This window comes from Myotis davidii, unplaced genomic scaffold, assembly GCF_000327345.1.
Source record: "Myotis davidii unplaced genomic scaffold, ASM32734v1 scaffold641, whole genome shotgun sequence".
NCBI lineage: Eukaryota > Metazoa > Chordata > Mammalia > Chiroptera > Vespertilionidae > Myotis > Myotis davidii.
This window is the reverse complement of record NW_006293232.1, coordinates 722,271-728,270: the sequence shown is the minus strand read 5'-3', so window position 1 is coordinate 728,270 and position 6,000 is coordinate 722,271. Positions and strand designations below refer to the sequence as shown.

Here is a 6,000-nt window from a genome sequence, read left to right as displayed (position 1 = left end):
CTTGGGCAGGGGGTGGAGCAAGCGATCAGAGGGAGATGGGGGTCCCCTGCCCAGGCATGATTCCTGGGCCAGAGGTCTCAGGCCTGGGCGGGGGTCAGAGCCAGTGATCAGGGGGAGATGGGGGTCCCCTGTCCAAGCCTGACACCTCTGGCGGAGGCGTCAGGCCTGGGCAAGGGGCCGATCAGGTGATTGGAGGGTGATGGGGGTCTATGCCTCTGGCCAAGGCATCAGGCCTGGGCAAGGGGCAGAGCCAGCAATCGGAGGGGTCTGGGGGTCCCCTGCCCAGGACTGACGCCTGGGCCAGAGGCATCAGGCCTGGGCTGGGAGCAGAACCAGTGATGGGGGGAAATGAGGGTCCTCTGCCTAGGCCTGATGCCTCTGTCTGAGGCGTCAGGCCTGGGCAAGGGGCTGATCCTGCGATTGGAGGGTGATGGGGTTCAACGCCTGAGGGCTCCCAGTATGTGAGAGGGGGCAGGCTGGGCTGAGGGACACTCCCCCGCCACACACACCCAGTGCACGAATTTCGTGCACCGGGCCCCTAGTAAAAATAAATTTTAAAAAATTTTAAAGGATGACTATCTTGCTACCCTGTGGATGGCCAAAAAAAATATGTCTCAGAGCTTTGCATTAGAATTTATACATATTAACAGATTCCTATCTTATAGGAAACCTCTTATTATTATTTCAAATTAAGTTAGACATGGTCAAGAGAATCCTAATAAACCCAAAGCTGGGAGAATTAATCAGCTACTTTATGAACTGTGCTTCTTGGATTCACACTCAGATAATACATTCAGGTGACACTTTTACGTACACAAATTAATAGCACTGGCAAAAAAAACCAAACACCTAAATTGAAGCATGATTCACACATTTTATAATCATTATCACCTGCCAATATGTATATAACTTAGCAGTTGCTTTTTGGCTACAACATAAACATTGAAGAGCTACTGCAACTTCATTCTTTAAACCTTTCAGCCTTTATTTGGGTTTAATACACACTTTCTTTGGTGTGTGTTAGTCATTGCTCAAAGTACTTACTCACCAGCTACTTCAGTTAATTCTCATCAAAGCCCATCAGGTATTTCCAGTTATGAAGATATTACTACTTAGTTTAGTGTTAAAGACACGATTTGTTTTCATGCTATGTTATTTTATACCATCAGCCTTTGCAATGTGTGCTGTTCTTTGCAATAATTAAATGGGAAATGTTTCCACGTCTATGCACATCGACTTTCTAAGACATACATTTTATTGATTAAAACTCATTGATTTTGAAAGTATAAGAGAGTTGGGATTATAAAGAGAAAAGAAAAAAATCCTGCTGTGAACTTACAGCTGCTTTGGCCTGTTCAGCATACACTGCCCCTACTTCTCTGTGGATAGTATACCCCCTGCTCCCCTGGGGGAACTACCCCTCCTGCATTTGTCCTGCATGGGGCTGTCAATCAAGTCCCCTCCTCTCCTGGTCAGATGTGGGCATATGATCCAAGACAGACCCAAGGAACTCTCAGTTCCTGGAGGTTGGGGACAATGACACCTGAACAGAAACAGGCGAACCTGATTCTCCCTTGAGAAGGTGCCCTGGATACAGGATTTTCCAGTTTCTGCTCCCCAGGACCTCAGAGCTGCACTGCTTCCTCCCTTCCCAGGGTTAGATTATTCTGACTTCCTTGAATTCTACAAGCAGCCCCATGTCCTTCTAATGCATTAATTTATTGATTGAATTAGCCAGAGTCCCTGTCTATGGATTGCAACCAAAAATATATACTGATACATATCATCTTAATACTTCTATTATAATGTATATCTATTACGCTCCAGGATTTTGCATATTCATATGCTTACATAGGTAAAATTCACTTAGTTCTGTCCATCCCATGGATGTTTCCAAGAGTTTTTATTAATCTTATAAATAACCTTACTATGATTAGTTTCATGCATATCATTTTCTCCATAGCTTGGATTCTTTCCTCTGAGAGTCCCAGAAGTGGAATTACTGAGTTAAAGAGCACAGATATTATCATGGCTCTTGAAATTTGCCAAAAATGCTTCCTAAAAGGTCTCTGAAAATTTACAATGAATTCAAGGACTCATTTTTATCCAAGTTCTGGTTGATCATCCATGTAGTTTTGACATTGTGCAGCCAATATTTTCCTTGAAATAGTGGAACATAGTATTTCCCATTCTCCAGGAGAGGTACGTCCTATTCAGGCATTCTAAATTATTTAATATATATATAAAATTGATTTTTAGAGAGAGAGAGAGATTAGAAACATCGATGAGAGAGAATCATGCATGCCTCCCACCAGGGACCGAGCCTGCCCTCATGGGGAATCAAACCATGACCTCCTGGTTTATAGGTTGATGCTCAACCACTGAGTGAGGCTGGGCTATTCTTTAACTTTTGTAGAAGTATCACATAAAGACCAATATAAAAATAGCTCCAGTGTCAAGTTGTAAGTAATCTCAAAGTATAGATGATACTGTTTCCTTTGCTAGTCTTGCTAGAATTATAGTTCTCTCTATAGTAAAATAGCAAGTTTCCCTAAGGAATGGGCCATCAAGTCATGAGCCAATGGGTCCTAGTTTCCCATCACTTCCGATATAAGTATATACTGATACAAAAAACTGTGGGACTGTCCTTCTAATAACTCCTTTTGATGCACCTAAGAATTTCTAAACAAAGGAAAACAAAGGGGTTATTTTTCTTTGCTCTTTTGAGATATTTCCATAAAAAGAGTTACCTTAACAATAATGACTGTGATAGGTCTTTGAACAAGGTCTGAGTACAAAGGATAAAATGTGTCCTGTGAGAACAGATCCAAGAAAATGAGCCCTAAAGGGATACAGATGGGCAGCATGTAAGGCAAGCTGCCTAAGCTGCCCTGGGTACCCACAAAAGCCCGGGGCGCTTCCCTAGGACTCCTGGGCTTACCCTAAGCTTCTGGAACTGGTTGGTGCCTTCCTTATCCCACTTGACCTATGACTGGGGTATCTGAGAAAATAAAAAATAAATGATAAGAACTGCTGCTGTGGGTAAGCCAGTACTATCAGCAAATAGTTTGTACATAATGATTCTGTGCAAGGAAGTGGGTGCCAGGACCCAGAATAGTCCTCAGTCCCCATCAGTCTGTGCACCTCCTTTGAATGTATGAGAGCTGTTCCAGCCCTACTTCTTACAGATCAGCCACAAGCCTCTCTTGATCAGAGACGTCCCAATGCTAAGGAGGGGAGATGGGCTCCATGGCTGAAGCCAGAATGAGAAGCCAGGCTGAATGCCACCACCGTTCTAGATACGTCTCCAGTAACAAGCCCAGACTTTTCCTGACTTTGGGATCCACCAAAATCAGGGTCAGTCAGGAAGCTTGGAATTTTTTCTGTAGGCAAAGGGTGTCGCTTAAAGATTTTAAGCAGGAACTTGATATAAAAGAGTTGCATTTTAGACAGTTCACTAGTAAAAGGATAGGGGATTTGTTAAGAGGAAAAGAACCTAGTCTGAAAGTAAAGCAACAGTTAAAACGCAGAGGGAAATGGGCTGAGGTGAATTTAGAAGGAAGAAAGAGATGCCCCCCACAGGCACCCCATCCATCCAGCACTGTCTCCTGAAAGTGACACCCATGTGTGTTTTATATCTAGGAGATTATTTATCTATTCTTTTACATTTCATGGCATCTATTCAAAAAATGGTTCATGCTTCCCATTAGCCCTGATTTCCTTGATAACCTTCTATAGATCTGTGAGTAATTAATGCATCCATATAAATTCTTCCTAGAACAGAGAAGCTATGACTATCTGAGCAGCTCGCTGCATACAGTGCTCCACAGACATAGCTCAGATCCCAGTGAGACTGCCCCATGGTCGTCCAGGATGGAGGGTCAGTCAAACAGAAAAAACTAAGTGCCTTGGTGCTGTACGATGCTCTTATGTGCTGTTTTTCCTTCTATTAAAGGAGCTACTGACCCAATCACTTTGTAACAATTCCAAATTCCCAGATGTTTGATGCTGTAAAGGTAGAAATAAGTCATGATACATTTGTCAAAATCCATCGAACGTAAAACACCCAGAGTGAACCCTAATGTAAACTGTGGACCTTGGGTGATAACATGTGTCAGTGTAGTCCTTTGATTGTAATGAATGTGCCACTCTGGTGCTGAGATGTTGATACTGGGGGAGGCTGTGCTTGTGTGCGGTCAGAGTATATAAAAATCTCTGTACCTAACTCTCAATTTTGCTGTGAACCTAAATGGCTTTAAAAGTAAGGCCTATTTAAAAGATGATGATGATGATGATGATGATGATGCTGCTGCTGATGATGATACAAGCTGTATCCTATATTAAAATATATGTGAAACTGTACTATATGGGAAACATTTGAGGAAAAGATCTCATCAATTCTCTACTTCTCAAGAGCCTAGATATCTATAAGCTACCATTCAAGTCTCCTAGTACACAAGATAATGTTTTTTCTATATTAGAGAAAGTTTTCACAACTTCTAATTATTCTGAATGTTATCAGAACTTGGAAATAGAGTAACTAAAAATTAAGATAGATGAAAGCATCTGTCTCTATGCAAAATATGTCCCTTTAAGGTCAAATTGGGTGAAAATGCATAGTTAACTTGCAACCAAATAAAACTACAAAGCAACAAACACAAGTAGAAACATTCTGTAAAGTGTTTCAAAAGATAAAGTGAACTACTCCTAGAAGGAGGTATTAAAAAACCATGAGGACAAATCAACTTCTGCTGAACATCTTACACTTCCTTTATTTGTCCATCTGTTAAAGCCTTTCAAATGTTACTTTTTTAAAAAAGAGAATGCACATTTAAAATGTATTATCTGAAACTTTTACTCCAGTGTTTTAAAATATGAAAGATTCCTTTCTCCCTATTATGCCACAAGATATAACTGCTTTATTTATCTGCAACATACATATTTCTTACAAGCCTCTCATGAAAATATAGGGTATCCCCCAAAATGTATACACATACTTTGAATAATTATAAAGGCAGTGCTTATAGAAATACATTTCATTTTCAAAATTGAGCTATCAGCTGTTGAACTGTGTATACATTTTTGAGGGACACCCTGTATACTCAGAAAATATGAAGCCCTTCAGTTGCGTCTCTGTGACTGTAGAGGCCCCGGCCCACAATATCAAATGGAGAAGAGTTAACTTGTTGACATCTGTTTTAGGCTAAAAATGGAAATTGTGAAGTTCTTCTCTCCTCTTCCAAGAGTTCCCTGGAATGGATCAAAAGCCTTCAAAAGACTTGGCACCAAGAGAACTTCTAGGCAATGTCTACACAGCACAAAATGAGATGGAGACTTGGCTTCTTCCAGAAGACCAGGCTATGCTGACTACTGAAAGAAAAAAAAAAAGAGGGGGCGGGGGAGCTATAGCTTGCTCCTTTTGTGGCCTGAAAGGTCAAAGCAGTTCACAAAGCTCGAGAATTTTCCTTGTGGGATCTGCGTGTTAACTTTCCACACAACCATGACGGAAACTCCTTGCGTTGGGTACAGTTGGGCAGCTAAACGTCAAGACGGGGCCAGGCACTGGGCCAGGCACTGTGCTAGGCACTAAGGGTACGAATGGCTACATTTCCTGGATAAGTAAGACAAAGGAATGTCTGGAGTCCGAATTTAGAAGTAACCTTCCTGATCTCCTGATCTCCCACTTGTTGTTTTTTTTCCACACTAATTAACTTGGCCTGTGAAGTCTTGCTTTTCGTGAGGCTGAGTCAAGATGAACTACCAGAGGGGGAGGGGGGGGCGGGGGGGGAGGCAATTATTTGAGAGCTCACCATTCTGACAAGAGGGTCTGTCCATGTAAAACAGGGGTGTTTTTGTTTTGCCTTTTAGTTGGAGTGCGTGCAAAGAATTGATATTTTTTTTCCCTCCCCAGTTAAAAGACCAAACCCAGAAACTACCAAAATGTTGGGTTTGTTTATCCTTTCCAATTGAAATAAAGCATAATGTGAATACTCAGCGCTC

The 6,000-nt window shown here is 41.7% G+C and overlaps 1 protein-coding gene across 1 annotated transcript in view; it reads right to left on the bottom strand.

Moving 5' to 3' along the window:
• Positions 1 to 6,000, bottom strand: part of MAML2 (mastermind like transcriptional coactivator 2) — a 369,850-nt gene that overhangs the window by 328,631 nt on the left and 35,219 nt on the right. The window lies entirely within an intron of this gene.